At 35.2% G+C, this 16,772-nt stretch overlaps 1 protein-coding gene across 5 annotated transcripts in view; it reads left to right on the forward strand.

The window, feature by feature from the left end:
- Positions 1 to 40: 40 nt before the first annotated feature.
- Positions 41 to 16,772, forward strand: part of LOC113056679 (equilibrative nucleoside transporter 1-like) — a 33,788-nt gene continuing 17,056 nt past the window's right edge. Inside the window, exons 1-2 of one of the 5 annotated variants that reach the window (XM_026223477.1) lie at positions 41 to 305; positions 5,024 to 5,180. The gene's annotated coding sequence lies outside the window, so the exon portion shown is untranslated. Of the gene's footprint in view, positions 306 to 5,023; positions 5,181 to 10,945; positions 11,300 to 13,926; positions 14,231 to 16,772 lie in introns of those variants that run through there. The other 4 variants (XM_026223478.1, XM_026223479.1, XM_026223480.1 and 1 more) reach the window with 4 other exon arrangements.

Here is a 16,772-nt window from a genome sequence, read left to right on the forward strand (position 1 = left end):
AAAAAGTGTCACTTGTAGGCTAATGACGTGGCTCTGACGATTTTATCCCAAAAGGATAACGGTGTAAGCACGGGTCGCTTAAACAGCTGAAATCTACCGACTGAGAGCCATTGATTCAGAGGAATTTAAAACAACTTGACGCTGCGTAACGAGCACGAATTACATTCACTATGAATGAGTCCAGAGCTGTGACCGCGGTGAAAGACTCTCACAGAAAACATTCTGCAAACTCTGACCAATGACATGCAGGACACGCAGGAGAACGCTTCGGGAAACGCCAAAAACCACTGGCCAAGTTTATGAATGTAAGTAAGTACATCTGCAACACTCGTTCGTCAATAATGAGAGCTGACAGAGTAATCCAGCGGAATGCAGCAGGCGTTCAGACTCACTGCGTCACATCACGGGAATGAACTGCTAGAGTACTGCGTGCGTGAGTGCACAGTGTGTACTGCCTAGCATTTTAGAGTTACATATTCCTTTGATTGAAACGATAAAAAAAATCCATAATTTAAATATTATTTCTTTCTCGCTCTCTTCTGATTTCAACTATGTATTTAATTTACAATATTATTTATAAACATCATGCATATAAAATATGGGTATACTATACATATATAATCTAGTTTATTATTGAAAATATAATTATATTTAAATTAATTATTTTTAAATAATTTTATTTTATATATTTTTATATATCTTAAAAATAAATTTATGAACATATTCATATAAAATATTAATTACATATTTGATTAATTATTAATTCATTTTAATTTATTTTAAATTATGGATATGTTTTTTAATGTTTCTAAATAAATAATTAAAACCACACATATACACACACACACACACACACACACACACATATGTATATATATAATTATAATGTACAGTATAAAAAAATAAAAATATAATTATATTAAAATTATTGAATTATGTTTAACTATTTTAATTTGTATTATTGCATTCAATATTATGAATTAAATTATAGTATCATTTAATTTGTCATACTATTTATTCTATTTATAATATTAGAATTTATAGTTGCATTTCCAAATATATTCATACAATATTTTTTAAATACAAAATGACATATATGAATGAATAAAAAATAATATTATTCTTTATTATAAAAAATTAATTATTAATTCCTTTAATCCATTTGTTTCATTATAAATTAGAAATATAAATTATTTCAATATAAATTCAGTATAAATTACTAATACTTATATTTAATTATTCACTTAATTATTAATGTATAAATTACATAAAGATTCACAATAAGTAACAGTAGTGTTCTGTCAACTTTTGAAGAAATTAACTGACCCAACAAGTACACTTGACAGCTGAGTTTTGAGAAATTTGTACGCAGCCCACATGCTATTTCAGATCAAACCTCCACAGGCGATCTTGTGAGGAAATCAAAAAGAAATCCAAACATATCATATCATGGTAAAAAAAAAAAAAAAATGTGTAGCCTGAATGCACTGTAAGTCGCTTCGGGTAAAAGCATCTGCATAAATGTAAATGTATATATCATGCAGATTCATCTTTAAAGTCCCATTAATATGTCGTTAAGTGCAGTCCAAGAAGCTCAAAATCAGCGTATTCAAATGCAAAGCAACGACACTGATATTAGCATAGCAAGGTTGACTGGTGCTAGAGAACGTGACCTTGGATGCCCCAGATGGGTGTCTTAAATGTGTGCTACTCCTAAACTGTGCACAATCTGTTCCCTCCTGTCAGTTCTGAACGTAGCCAACTTCTCACAGACAAGCAGTTCTGTATTCTGCACTCACAAAATCCTTAGAATATACTGCACATTGTCATTTTCATTTTATTTTTTCATGCATTATTGCGGTTTTGGTTGTGTGCTAATACTGATATTAAATTGTCAATCAGCTGTGTGCATTGTTTGCTGTAGCTCTGTTGCAGTGATTCAAACCAGTGTGTTTAGAAACCGGTCCCATCTAGTACGATATAAATTACATTCTTTACCATTACATTTTCCCACCCATATTTTCAGAGACCCACCCAAACATAAATTCTGCCTACGCCCCAGAGGTTACGACGTGTAACACACAATAATCTTCCAGCCTCAAAAGGAATGACAGGCCATTGGCAATAAGTTAAACAAATTAGCCAGACATTCTTAACCTCTCCTGACCTCACAGTTACCCCGCTCCACCCAGTGCACTTTGTTGTGTGAGTGTTGACCCGTGTCCTCCATGGGCCCGAGCCAGGAGACCCCATGGCTGAGAGGAATTAATCAGCTCGAGGAACAGGCCTGAGGTTAAACCCTGCAAATATTTGATGAATGATGGTAATGTAATTCACATTTCACTCTCTGTAGGATAATAAACTCAGATATGTTTTGATGGATAAACCAGGCATGTGGAAAAATGAGGTTCAAATAAACAGAGGAGAGAAAGCTTCATATCTGAAAGTTTGCTGTTGGAAAGTTCAACGCTCAGATTTCAGTCAAATCTCTCCTTCCATCCATCTATCCATCCATCCATCCATCCATATATCCATCCATCCATCTATCCATCCATCAATCCATCCATCCATCCATCCATCCATCCATCCATCCATCCATCCATCCATCCGTCTATCCATCCATCCGTCTATCCATCCATCCATCCATCCATCCATCCATCTATCTATCCATCCATCCATCTATCTATCTATCTATCTATCTATCTATCTATCTATCTATCTATCTATCTATCTATCTATCCATCCATCCATCCATCCATCCATCCATCCATCCATCCATCCATCCATCCATCCATCTATCATCCATCCATCCATCCATCCATCCATCCATCCATCTATCTATCTATCTATCTATCTATCTATCTATCTATCTATCTATCTATCTATCTATCTATCCATCATCCATCCATCTATCTATCTATCTATCTATCTATCTATCTATCATCCATCCATCCATCCATCCATCCATCCATCCATCTATCAATCATCCATCCATCCATCCATCCATCCATCCATCTATCTATCTATCTATCTATCTATCTATCTATCTATCTATCTATCTATCATCCATCCATCCATCCATCCATCGATCGATCGATCGATCGATCTATCTATCTATCTATCTATCTATCTATCTATCTATCTATCTATCTATCTATCTATCTATCTATCTATCTATCTATCTATCTATCTATCTATCTATCTATCTATCCATCTATCTATCATCCATCTATCCATCCATCCATCCATCCATCCATCCATCTATCCATCCATCCATCCATCCATCCATCTATCAATCAATCACATTCAGAACATCTCACTGATGCTGGTTCTCACTCAGACCTGATGTAGTGTTTGTGGTTATTTAAGGCCCTGAAAGCTGACAAATACACTTCCTTCACAAGATAAAATTAGCTTTATGGTATAACGCAGTTTACAGAGAAGTCCCCACACATGGAGGGCTACCTGCTGTTTGATTCCCATCACTCACTGTGACATTAGCTGGGGGTCATGAAAACATACGTGACAGAGCGAAGACTACAGAGCACCTCAGAGTTCAGAAGTGAGGAAAGCCAGCGTGTGGAGGAAGAACTGAAATACTGCGGACTCCACAAGTGGGAAAACATCCGAAATATCCAGCGGAGACTCTAGAGGAGTGAGCAGAGGAACGGAAGAACAGATGTAAAAACATCTTCATCCCTTCTATAACTATAGCATCAGGAAAACCCCTGACTATGTTAAATAAACACTACAGTTTGGTTCACTTTCAACATATGGACACAATAAGAAAAAACACCAGAAGAATCAGACAACAAAGCCAGCTTATGCTCGAGTGTGAGAAAGACCGGAGAACTGCCTGAAGACACTCGTGTACCTGCGTCTATAGGGTCACTTGGTCAGTAATATATAGAATTACAAGAACAGAGAGTTTGTGGAAATAGTAAAAGAGGCCCATTATGTGAAACACATGATGTTGAACCTCATGATGTTTAACCCTTTAGAAAGCGTTTTTTACCCATTTCCATACTCAAAAACCTTCTCAATACCACACAGCATTTTTTTAGCAACATTATATTAAATAACAGTTATATAAATCAGTAGACATTACATTTATTTCAATAAATGTGCAACAGTCATTCAATAAAAGACTTGTAATCCCATCCCTAAATGTTTAATTTAGTTAAAACATTTATAATATCAATATTTTCTATTATTTTAATGCATTAAATAGCTATAATAAATAGGTACACATTTATTACAGAAATTAATTGTGGCCCAAAATATTTAACATTTTCTAAAATGTAGCACCTCATTAGAACACATTTTATTCTCCTGTGCTTTTTATATTTCTCATAATACACTTAAAAAGTGTTTTTGTTCTTGAGGTTGATTCTCCGTTATAGTTGTTCAGTGGGGTTTTGTTTTGATCCCAGGTTATAAGATGGGATCTCTTTTTCGTGGTCAGTTAGAGGGTTAAGAATCCCTAGCATCCCACAACCATTTAAACCACGTCCAGATGCTCCCGATCTGCAAGATTTTCCAAAGTGTTGTTTAAGGATTTGAAGAACAGTCGACACACTGTGTCCAGTCCTGAGGTCAAGAGCAAGCTTGTGAACAAAAGTGTGTAATACTTTCCAAAGTTTGTCGAGGTCGTGTTTCTCAAATCATCTGGTGTGCCAACCGTGCGGATATGGTTGCTAGTCAGGAGGAATATAAACAGATTTATTTAATAAAAAATAATTATTATTGCTATAATTGGTGAGAAATTAGAATAAGGTGATGTTTACGGCTTTGGCAAGCAAGCTTAACTACAAAAATTGCATGTGCTTTTCATCTTGAACATGACGTAGCTGAACTTTTATCTGTGCTTTTCAATCTCTTAAACTATGTTTGTGTTCTTTTTATGCGATTTGTAATGATGATTATTCAGGAGGGTTGCTGAGAAAATACATGAAAAGATGTTTTGAGACATTGCATTTAATGTTATGTACACTTAGACCTTTCAAACCAATGCTGACTCCAGACACTGACTCATATCATTGGCCAGAACTTGCACAACCTCCATCTGCAGTGAGGGTAACTTTACAGGCATCTTCACTATGCCAGCACAGATGAAATCAGAGCCATAACAAACCAGTGGCAGCTCTCACGTACACAGCCAGAGACACACACGAGTTCAGGTAAGAAAACGTGACATGGTGCTCATTAGACTAAATAAACATTTAACTTAAGCTTCTCAGCGTTCATGGAATTTTAGATATTGCGTATTAGATTTTATGTAAGTTTCCTTGTATTTTGTAAATGATCTAGTTGAATGTCATTCTTATTTCGGGCTATTTTCAAAGGCCAGTGTTCATATGTTTCCAGCACTAAATGTAGCGTGAAGAATGTTTGATAATTCTGAACATGTCGAGGTCTGGTGGGTTTAGATGGAGGGTCATAAGACTAACCTTATAAGACTCTGGCTATTGCGTTTCTGGTCTGGAGAGTAAAAGTCATGTGATGTATTGACTTTAGACTTAAAGTCATTGGTGTTGTTATTCTAGCTGTTTGTGACTAATTTGCAACTTGGTTCTGTATGTGATTTTTCTGCTGATGTTGTATTTCTACCACTTTACCTCTCCATTTTTGTCTCATCCATACTACATCAGAACTCAAAACAAAACTTCCTTTCCCATTTCTGTGCTCAAGCTGCATAGAGGAGAGCAGTTATGAAGCTTTAGTTTTGGCCTTTCTGTGTCAATGTTAATCAAGGAATGAAAACTAGAAGAGAACGTGGTAACACTTTAGAATAAGGTTCCATTAGTAAATGTTAGTTAACTACTTTCGTTAACATGAACTAAGCAAGAACAATCCTTCTACAGCATTTATAAATCTTAGTTCATGTTAATTTCAACATTTACTAATGCATTATTTAAATCAAAAGTTGTGCTTGTTAACATTAGTTAATGCACTGTGAATTACCATGAACTAACAATGAATAACTGTATTTTCATTAACTAACATTAACGAAGATGAATAATTACAGTAATAAATGTACTATTCATTGTTTGTTCATGTTAATTAATTCATTAACTAACATTAACTAATGGAACCTTATTCTAAAGTGTTACCGAGAACGTGTTTGGACACGGTTGTATAAACCAGCAGTATTTGTGTTTTTGTTTTTAACATTTTTTTTTATCAGTGTGTGCAACTTGCAAGGAGTAGTTCACAACAAAATTAAGCTGGTTGAAAATGTATTCACTTGTCAGGAGTTTGTTACTTCAGATTTGGAGAAATATATCATTGTCGTCATCATGCCGTCGGAATGAGAGTCCAAACAGCTGATAAAACATCACAATAATCCATACCACTCCAGTCCATTTGTTAATTTATTGTAAAAAAAAATATAATCCACAATATTTCTTTCTCCAGTGAAAAAGTTGTCTCATCTGAATGAGGAGAGAGATATGCAGAGATTATATATATTATTTTTGATGTAGGACAATCGTATGGACTCATAAGCAATGGTTTACATTTACATTTATTCATTTACCAGACGTTTTCAAAAACAACAAAAAGAGCAAGTATATATAAGTGCTATAACAAGTCTCAGTTATGTTAACACAGTACACGTAGCATGGGATTTTAAATAATATAATAAAAAAAAACAGAATAAAAAAGAATAGAGCAAGCTAGTGTTAGAGATCTTTACACATACATACACACATACAATTGCATAATAAATGAAAAGAAAATAGAATACAAAAAGATTAGAAAGGTAGTTAGATTTTTTTTAAAGAATATAATTAGAATAGTGAGTGTTAAAGTTAAAGGTCAAATAAAGATGGAAGAGATGTGTTTTAAGCCGATTCTTGAAGATGGCTAAGGACTCAGCTGCTCGGATTGAGTTGGGAAGGTCATTCCAACAGGATGGAATATTTCATTTAAAAGTCAGTAAAAGTGACTCTGTGCTTCTTTGGGATGGCACAATCAAGCGACGTTCACTTGCAGAATGCAAGCTTCTAGAGGCGCATAAGTCTGAAGTAATGAATTTAGGTAAATGGGTGCAGAGCCAGTGATAGTTTTGTAGGCAAACATCAATGCCTTGAATTTTATGCGAGCAGCTATTGGAAGCCAGTGCAAATTGATAAACAGAGGTGTGACATGTATTCTTTTTGGCTCATTAAGAATTAATCTTGCTGCCGCGTTCTGGATTAATTGTAAAGGTTTGATAGAAAAAATTGTTTAAAGGGGGTGAAATGCTCGTTTTCACTCAATATCCTGTTAATCTTGAGTACCTATAGAGTAGTACTGCATCCTTCGTAACTCCAAAAAGTCTTTAGTTTTATTATATTCATAAGAGAAAGATAGTCTGTACCGATTTTTCCCAGAAAAACACGAGTGTCTGGAGGCGTGACTTGTGGGCGGAGCTAAAGAATCACGAGCGCGAGTAAGCTTTTGCGTTGAGAGCGTTTGGAAGCTGTGACATTACCGTGAGGACAAAACCAACCAAAACAAACCACGGCTAACAGTCAGATTCAGCGTATATTTATGATCCAGAATCAGATCCAGAGGCTGAAATTTAACAAGAGCAGCATCAGCAATGATGTCTCTATGTGGTATGTATTGAAACTGTATATATTTGCTTAGCGGTTTTGGAAAATGACTAAGTTCCACTTTGTCGTCTTTTTTTTTTTTTTTTTTTTTTCTAAGCTGTACATGTGGAAAGTGCAGTTTGATGACAACATCGCATGTTGTTTACTTGATGTGCTTACGCGCTGATAGCTAAGTTAACAACACAGAGATATTTGAAGCAGTTTTACTCACCGCCTGCGGTTCCAACACACGATCGTGACCCTTTTTCGTTGGGACTGCATTATCCTTAAGAAATAAACGATGTGCAAATCCGGCGTCAAACTGGGCCTTGTTTGTAAAACAAGCATCTTCGAAATGCAGGGAACAAACACGAACACTTGCACAACTCCGTTGATGCTCTGTAAAAATAAACTCCATCCACTGGTCCCTTAATGCTGTTTCTCTTTTTGTAATCTGTGCAGGGTTGTCTTGCCCTGGCAACCAAAAACACACTCCTTTTGTGACATTTGGCGACGCTCTCGCTCTGATCAGTGAAGTCTGTTGTGCTCTCAGTGCTCTGCTATACGGGAGCGTGCGCTCTTCCGGCAGAAGTGCCCTTAGGACCCATATAAGGAAATTCCGCTCCATCTAACGTCACACAGAGCCATACTCGAAAAAAACTTTCCGAAACTTGTGACAAACCGGAAGGAGTATTTTTGGAACAGAAATACTCCTTCAAACGTACAACTTAATTTTTTAACTTTGTCCACGTTTAGCATGGGAATCCAACTCTTTAACAGTGTAAAAAACTCAGTATGCATGAAATAGCATTTCATCCCCCCTTTAAAGTTAAAATGCCCTAATAATGGATTTGTTTCTTGCAAACGTACAGCCTTTGGATCTGCAAGATGTTAACTGATGGACTTGGGTGGTGCGGATTATTGTGATGTTTTTATCAGCTGTTTGGACTCTCATTCTGATGGCACCCATTCACTGCAGAGCATCAATTGGTGAGACAGTAATGGAATGCTTCATTTCTACAAATATGTTTGCATGAAGAAACAAACTCACATTTTAGATTAGAGTAAATTGTCAGCAAATTTAAATTTTAGGGAATACAATATCTGGATGTCTGATTTCAGATTTTATCAGATGGTCCAGTAAGTTTATAGGACGATCTGTTGTCTGCTGGTTTCCTTAGGCTCTCTTAGACCCATTCCATAGCAATATGGAACACAAAAGTCACATGGAACATGGGTCATTGGGTCGATTGAACCAGGTTTCCTCTTGTTGTTGTCTTTGCCCGCTGTGCCTAATGTGATAGTTGGACGAGGACAATGGGACATGTTTTGAGTGGATGTCAGGATACTCCTCCCTCAAAAACTTCGGCAGGAAGACCCTTTTCGTGCCTTTAAATAACAAATGACCCGCTCTTTGCGTGCTTTCTCATAATGCTAGTGCTGTGAAATCTGGCAGTTTTACTAATTTTGAATGTGAAAACACATCTTGACAATGCTTTCGTTCCTGCTATTTTCTTTTGTAATGACACTCTGGATTCAATCAGGTTTTCTAAACACCTGTCTAGGACTATTAGTCAAATCACATTTCAATGCAAGTCAATGCAAAATAACTTATATTTTGTAGTTTCAAGCTACAAATGAAATCTGTGGTACAAAAAGTACCAAACACCATAATACAAATCGGAATAACTATAAACATGGCATTTCAACAATTATAGCATACATACACTCTTAAAAATGAAGGTTCTTAATTGGAATTGATGGTTCCACGTAGAACCTTTAACATCCATAGAACATTTCCACTGCACAAAAGTTTCTTTATAGTGGAACAATTATGTTTAAATTAAAATAATTATTTATTAATACTTTTTTTTTTTTTTTTTTTTTTTTTTTAAGAACTGTTTGCTAAAAGGCTGTTCGGGGACCCCAGCCGAACCCCTTCGGCCTACATTATTCACTTGAAGTACCCCTTGAGATTTTACTTAAATATTTCAATAATTTAATGCCATATCTGCATGTAAAAAAAAAACTTAAAGACAAGAGTGACCAACTCTATATTCATTCTGTGTCCTCTTAAGGTGTACATTTATTACTTTTTAATTAATCTGACAATCCTGAGTTGAATCAAATTATCAAACCACTGGCTTAGTTTGCTAGTTTTATAACGTGGAAAAAAGTGGCGGAAAAAAATCCTGTTTACCACTACAACATCCATCATAAATCTACAAAGATACTGAGGTGAGGTAACCGGTTTACTGCTAACTAGTGAAATACTCCATTAATATGAGGAGCTGAAGATCAAAACACTTGCTAAATGGAGACATTATGTGCATTATGATCGCGTTTGTATAATTCACTATATTTTAAATAGTTTGAGCACTGCAGTTTAGTTAGTGACATTTAAACAGGAAATCAGTTGATTTCCATACCATTGAAGTGAGTGTTAAATTTATCCGTATTGTAATAAATATATGATCAATTATTATTGTATCTGATAGTATTAGTCTATGTGATTGGCAAGGTAAAAAGAGCAAATGGGAGAAGCAGATGAACACAAAACACAGCATAACAACATAAAGTTAAACTTTATCATTCAACCGAACTGTGCACATATGTTTTAAACACACTAGGTTATATGTTCTTACTCCACACATGTATTAAATGTACATCCTTGAGGTATAGTACAGTATGACCTATTTATATCCGGTCGAAATTACATATAAATTTAACTGTTTAATCAAAATTATTGCTAGGGACAATTTATGACATCACTACTAAATTGTATGCTTTTGGGAAGATTCAAAGCAAATGCCATTGATTTTTTTCTGAAAATAGTCGCTTCTTTATTACTATTTTATATTTTTATATAGGCTGTTCAAGATTGAATTATAATTAATTAATTTTAATGAACTCACAAACCCCCTGAAATTCACCTGACTCAACAAGTGAAGTTTATATTCCTAGCAAGTTATCAGTTTAAACTCCTTCTGATATGACTCCAACCAAAAAGCATGCTGGGTAAACAACAGTTGCACAATATGAATGCTTTGTGGTTGTCGTGAGGGCATTGCTACATATTGAAATAGCCTGAAAGTCTAATATATATATATAAAATGCCCGTATAATTTACCTATTAAAACAAGATCTAAATCCAAGGCAGAATCCTCTGAGCTGACAGAAGTTGAGGGGTGACTGAACAGCTCTGATTTCATTTCACACGCTACAGAGATTGTTGCATTGCCATGTGCTCAGCTCCTGTTCCTCCGTTCTGCCAGGTACGTGACATACTGCACCCAGATTTAATGTGCCTTTGAGCACGTACATGATCTATATTCATTAATTTCTCCAAAACAAAGCTTCATGACACATAATATATCTCTATCTACATTATGCATTTTTTAAAGAGTAGTTAAATGCAATATTATTAACTCACCCTTTACAAGTGAAGATGTGTATGTTTTATTTATGACCACTTCTTTCTGGCTACTATGTATAGGTTTCTATGTAAGTCTGGTATTTCCGAATGGGTTGAGGCTGAGATTTAGTGCATTTGACGTGGAAGTACTTGACGAACATAGACTGTGTGTGAACAGCACATTCAAACTAATCCAGAGTGACTTTAGTGTATTTCCAGAAGACTGTTCCTGGAGCAAACAGAGCTTCTGACCCAGATCAACAGCACAGTGTTGGAACTTCATGCACTCTTCATTTTCTGGATGGTAAGGACTTCTGTTTGAATGAGGCAGTGTTGTGGTGAAGGCTCTTGGACGTTAGCTTGTAGCACTCATTTTGAAGCCGATAATGGTTGTTATTCTAAGTTATATTACCCAAGAAGTGCTTGTTTGGAGATCTTGTCCCCTCCCACTTTTTTAGGATGTTTACTTGTTAAACTTCACGTCCATGGAGAGACTGTCTCACTCCAACCACGACTGCTTTTAGACTAGACAGGGTGTAGGTGGAAGCGGTCGGACTGTAAGTGCAAACAAAGTCTAACCACACGGTTATAGCCCAGCGACTGCCCATAAGAACACAACACGGTTGCCAGTTCTATTTTAAACATACAAATTCATCTGACAAAGAACCCGACCTACAGACGTAAACAAGACACAATAAAGTACTTCGAAAAATGAACATCATCTTGTTTACTGGACTTATTTGTTAAACTATTTTAGTTACAAATCACACAGTAGATCTAAAAACAGAAAATGACATTTCTAAGCCACTTCATTCCTCTGATGTCATGCATGTCTGTGAGCCAGGATATTCAAAAGTTGCTGAATGGAGCTAGACCTGAAAGCTATTTTATTAAAATAATGCCTAAATCATTTGACTAACGTTAAGTCATTTAGGGGTTCAGAGATTATGAAGACTAACACTTTTTCTTTACAATCCACAGAGGAATTGTGTAAAATAATATAAAGTATAAAAAAGTACATTATGATTTAATTTATATATATTTTCTATGAATTCTGAGTTTAAAACTTGCAGTACTAATCTGGTTTCCACCACGGGTAAAAAATAATAATGAAATTACAAATTAATCGCAACTTTTTATCTCGTAGTTCAGACATTTTTAAAATGTAAACTCTTAAAAATTCTGAAATTCAAGACAAACTCAGAACTGTAACATAACTCATAATTCTTACTTTTTTCCTCAAACTTCCACAGTTTCTCGAAATTCAGATTTTTCCTCAGAATTCTGAAAAATCTGAGTTGTAAGATTAAAGTCACAATTAAAAAACAGGTGAAATATGAACTCAGAACTGGGATTTCTTTCACATATAAACTTTTTCTTGTTGTTGTTTTTTTTTTGTGGCAGAAAACTGATTCCTATGAAATACTTTTGAATTTTTTTGACTTATAAAACAATACATGATAATGCTTGCAAAACTTAAATATTTTTAGTGCCACCATGCAGAGATAAACAACAGCAGGAATAATGAATCTAAATTTAGTAGACTTCGAACTTGTTCAGCACATGATAGTGACTATATTAATTCGGCTGTAATTATACCAGCGCTTTAAACAAAAATTGTAGACGTCACATGTACTTGAAAATGTGATGAAGACATACAGTTGTCATTCCTCTTCAGGAACCTCTGAAAGTGCAGCTGTGTTCTGATGGGAGGTTTCAGCTCATGTGAGTTTGACAGCATACCCTCGTTCCTCTCGGTGTGAAATGTCACATGGAAGGTGTGCATCTCCTCACGACTAACAGAACAACAGATGTCTGTCATTGTCAACAGGCAAATTGCAAATTTGCCATCACATGCTTTAGGGGATGTTATATTTGGCCATTACGGATTGTAGCATCTCATTCATAACCGAACAGCAGATATGTACAAACTAGGGCCAAAGTTGGTCCGTGATGACTTTGGATTTGGCCCACAAAAAAAAAAAAAAAAAAAAATATATATATATAATTTTTGTATCTAACTAATATATAGTTAGCCTATATATAATGCTACATTTACTTTTGGCCTACAATTTTTGAATCTTTTTTTGTATTAAAAAGTTTGGGTAATGCATTTGCATAATATTTTTTATTATGACTGTTTTACATTTAGAAGAAACAACAAAACTGTGAAATAACAAATGCAAATACATTTGAGCTTAAGTAATTCAGTCAAGAGCAGTGAGTGATTTTCTTTCTTTAATTTCGTTGGATTAATATTACTGACAGCCAGTGTTTAGAATAACGGCGTTAGGTAATGGCATTATTTTTTCAGTAACGCGGTAATCTAACTAATTACTTTTCCAGTCGTTGCAACGCCATTAACGTTACTGAACGTTAAATGTGGTTCGTTACTATGAATTGATTTAATTGATTTATTTTTTTTTTTTTTTACAGTAACGCAAATAGTTACTTTTCCTGGTAACCAGTTACTTTTATTATATAGTAATTCAGTTACTAACTCAATTACCTTTTGGAACAAGTAGTGAGTAACTATAACTAATTACTTTTTTAAAGTAACGTTCCCAACACTGCTGACAGCAGATACTAAATTAGGTGCGGCCACTTTAAGAGACAATGCATCCATTATAATGATAAAGACACATCCGATTACTTTCTGAGCTGTGTTACTTTCACTTAAGACATAAGCGACAGTTGTTGTTTTTTTCTTCCGAAAACACTTTCCAAGACGGGTATTTTAATATAGTTTGTATGTATTTGTCGGTACAAAGCAATTATTAATAAGAGGCAGGTTCAAATGTTGAAGTGCTTTGAGACGCGTTTTTTTTTCAATTTGTTTAAACTTTGATTTGTATTTGTTCCTGTTCAGGTGCAGCAGGACGCGAATTTCGTTCTTTATGAATGAATGCACGAATAAAAGTGAAGATACTAGTAAAAGTGTCTGTGAAGAAATTCATTAGTTGTCAAAAGTTAAATTTCCCAAGACAATTCATTAGAAGCACTTAAGTTAAACAGTTTGTGTCCAAACTTGTATACATAAAACCGAGAAGTTTTTAGTCCGACCTAAAGATTATTACTGAAAAAATAAAATGATCATAGTATATAGTATAATCAAACTTGCACCCTTCCTATCATCATCATGATCATGGGACAGTCCCTCCTCAGAGTTTCTGTCTTTGTGTGAGAACTGTGAAGCTCCCTCTCACTCAGTCTCTTCTACTCTCCACACGTGAAGGTAGGGCTCGAGTTTACTACAGTAACTTACTTTACTCACATCGCATCTTACGCGCTTTTTTTCCACTTTCACATTTACCGCGTAGGTTACTGTTGTGGTCATTTTCGTTTGAACCCTGTATTTCCAAACACCAGTGATCTAAAGTTAAAAAACGAGTGTTCTACTCCGTTTATTTTTTTTTGGTAGCAATGCGTCCAGTACTTTTAGAAACGTGTTGTTTTAAATGCGAGATCATGTTACATTTACCGCGAAATTATTTGCGACTTTTAGAAACTTTCTTAGCGAACATCCTGCGATATTTGTGTTAACTATGTTCTCTTTAATATTTTGTAAATGTGTTGATGAGGTCAAAGAATGTGCCCAACAGAGTATTATTTTATTGTTTCTTACTCGCCACGTGCGTGAACCGGTGTGACGTTCCGTCTGAACAGAGCGTTAGTCATTCACAACTACTACACACGTGGTTTTCTTTTATTTAAATACCTTTGGGGTCGTGTGCTATAAATGTGTTCAGTGAAATGTACATTGGTTGGTGATTTGAAATGGACATAGAGACAAGTGAATGATGCTATGATGTTTACTATGTAAGCCTATGATTGACAGGTTTTATCAAACCCGGGCTTTTTTTTTTTTTTGGCGCAGAGTATTTTACGTCTATGGGTAGTTTATGATGACGTCAGAAGGCTTTGGGCAGAATCGCGTGGTTTACCATGTGCCATGTACTACCATCTTGTCTTTAACAATAGCCTAGTGACCCCTACTAGTAATGAACTAACGTTACCGAGATATTTAGGTTCACTGACAAAGTCTTTGTGCTTGTTTCACCCCTAAGATATTTGGACAGTTTGAGCACTAGTTAACCTAAAATGAATATAATGTCAATATAATACTAAACCAGTAGAGTCTTCATAAATGTGTTAAACGTTGATTAGTTCAAAGTGATTAGAAGCTTATCTACTCCAGTGACCACAGCAAGTAAACGGCTCATTTGCTTTATCTGCAATCTCTTTCTCCATTTGGTGTATTCAAACTAGCTGAAATATGATGCTAGAGATTTTTGCATGACTTTTAAAGACCCATGAAAACCACTAAACGTTTTTGGCTTTTAGTGTTTGCATGAACATATGATTGTTTACTCCTAAAATATGATGCCACTTTTTTTTCTTCACGGCAGATACAATGCTTTTTGAGATGGTATTGTTTCTTATTTACTTAATATAAAATATTATTTATTGATTTCTTCTGACACATTTTCATTCATACCAATAGGAAGGCTTAGTCAAGTCAAGTCTGATTTATTGTAAATTCTTCCAAATGTACAGTACATACAGATAATAGAAATTGAGTTACTCTCAGACCCTTGGTGCAGATAGCACTACAGTAGGACATTAAATAAAGATAAAATATAAAGTACAATACAAATAGTTGATGTAAAAAGAGTAAGGTTAAAGGTTATGTTTACATTACAATAATTAAATTCCCCAGTTTAAATCACTGTTTTGCTTTCTGTGGTGTTTAGTTTTTCACAAAGGTTGAATTTAAGTGTCTTGATGCTGATGCATACGCCTGTGGCTTGGACTTCTCATGCTCTTTAGATGAGATTCATGTGAGCAGAGATAATGGACAGACATTTAGTCTGTTCGAAAGCAGGCAAATGTTCTTAATGTAACTCATGTGGCATGCATGCATAGCGTGCAACTCTGGCCGCATGTTCATGTTAGGCACTGAACTGCCACATCCTAGGTGGGTTTCCTAAACGGTATTCTGTGCAGCTGTTGGCACAAAACTTGCATATGATTCTGCAGTTTAAGTCTGTGGTTACAGAACCAGTACATCTGTTTTTAGAAGTCAATCAAAATTGACAGTTTACTTTCTTAATGCACACTCCTGGTTATTCCAATATGTATTTTAATCTTTTATCAGAATGCATTACCTCAGAAATAACTTTCCTCTTCTTCTGACATCAGAAATGCAAACTTGCAACCCTTTGGCTCCAAACCAACTGGCATTTTCTTTTCTTTTTTTTGCACTGAACTCACATGTGTGTCATATTAATTAATTAAAGGGTGGTGTCAATGTTAAAAAGTAGTTTTAAGTAGTTAAAAACAAAACTAGGGTTGGGGATTTCAAGAGGTTTGAGTGGTTTTTTGGATTTTTGATTTTTGTCATAAATAAGCTGACATTTATGCTCTGTTTATTTCAATCCAGTTTTTGCCTTTGGTAACATGGCAGAATTTCAAACTCATGCTTTGATAAATCTTTTTTTGAGGATGAGAATAGAGGGCAAATGAAATGGCCTTATGCTCCAGCCAATTTTGAGTTTCTTACTCTTGAATGATAATCCAGTGGAGAAAACCGGCATGCCGCCCAGTTGCCTCTCAGCACTTTCAGAATTAGTCATGGAACATAAATGTAATCATGGCCTGCTGTGACAAAACTTCTGTTTTGTAATAGAAATTAGGTTTTGTTTAGCACAGGTAGGGTGGTTCTTTACAGAAAGGATCTGTACTCGATCAGTGGTTGAAAGCATGAAGAAACTTTA

This window comes from Carassius auratus, chromosome 38 (assembly GCF_003368295.1).
Source record: "Carassius auratus strain Wakin chromosome 38, ASM336829v1, whole genome shotgun sequence".
NCBI lineage: Eukaryota > Metazoa > Chordata > Actinopteri > Cypriniformes > Cyprinidae > Carassius > Carassius auratus.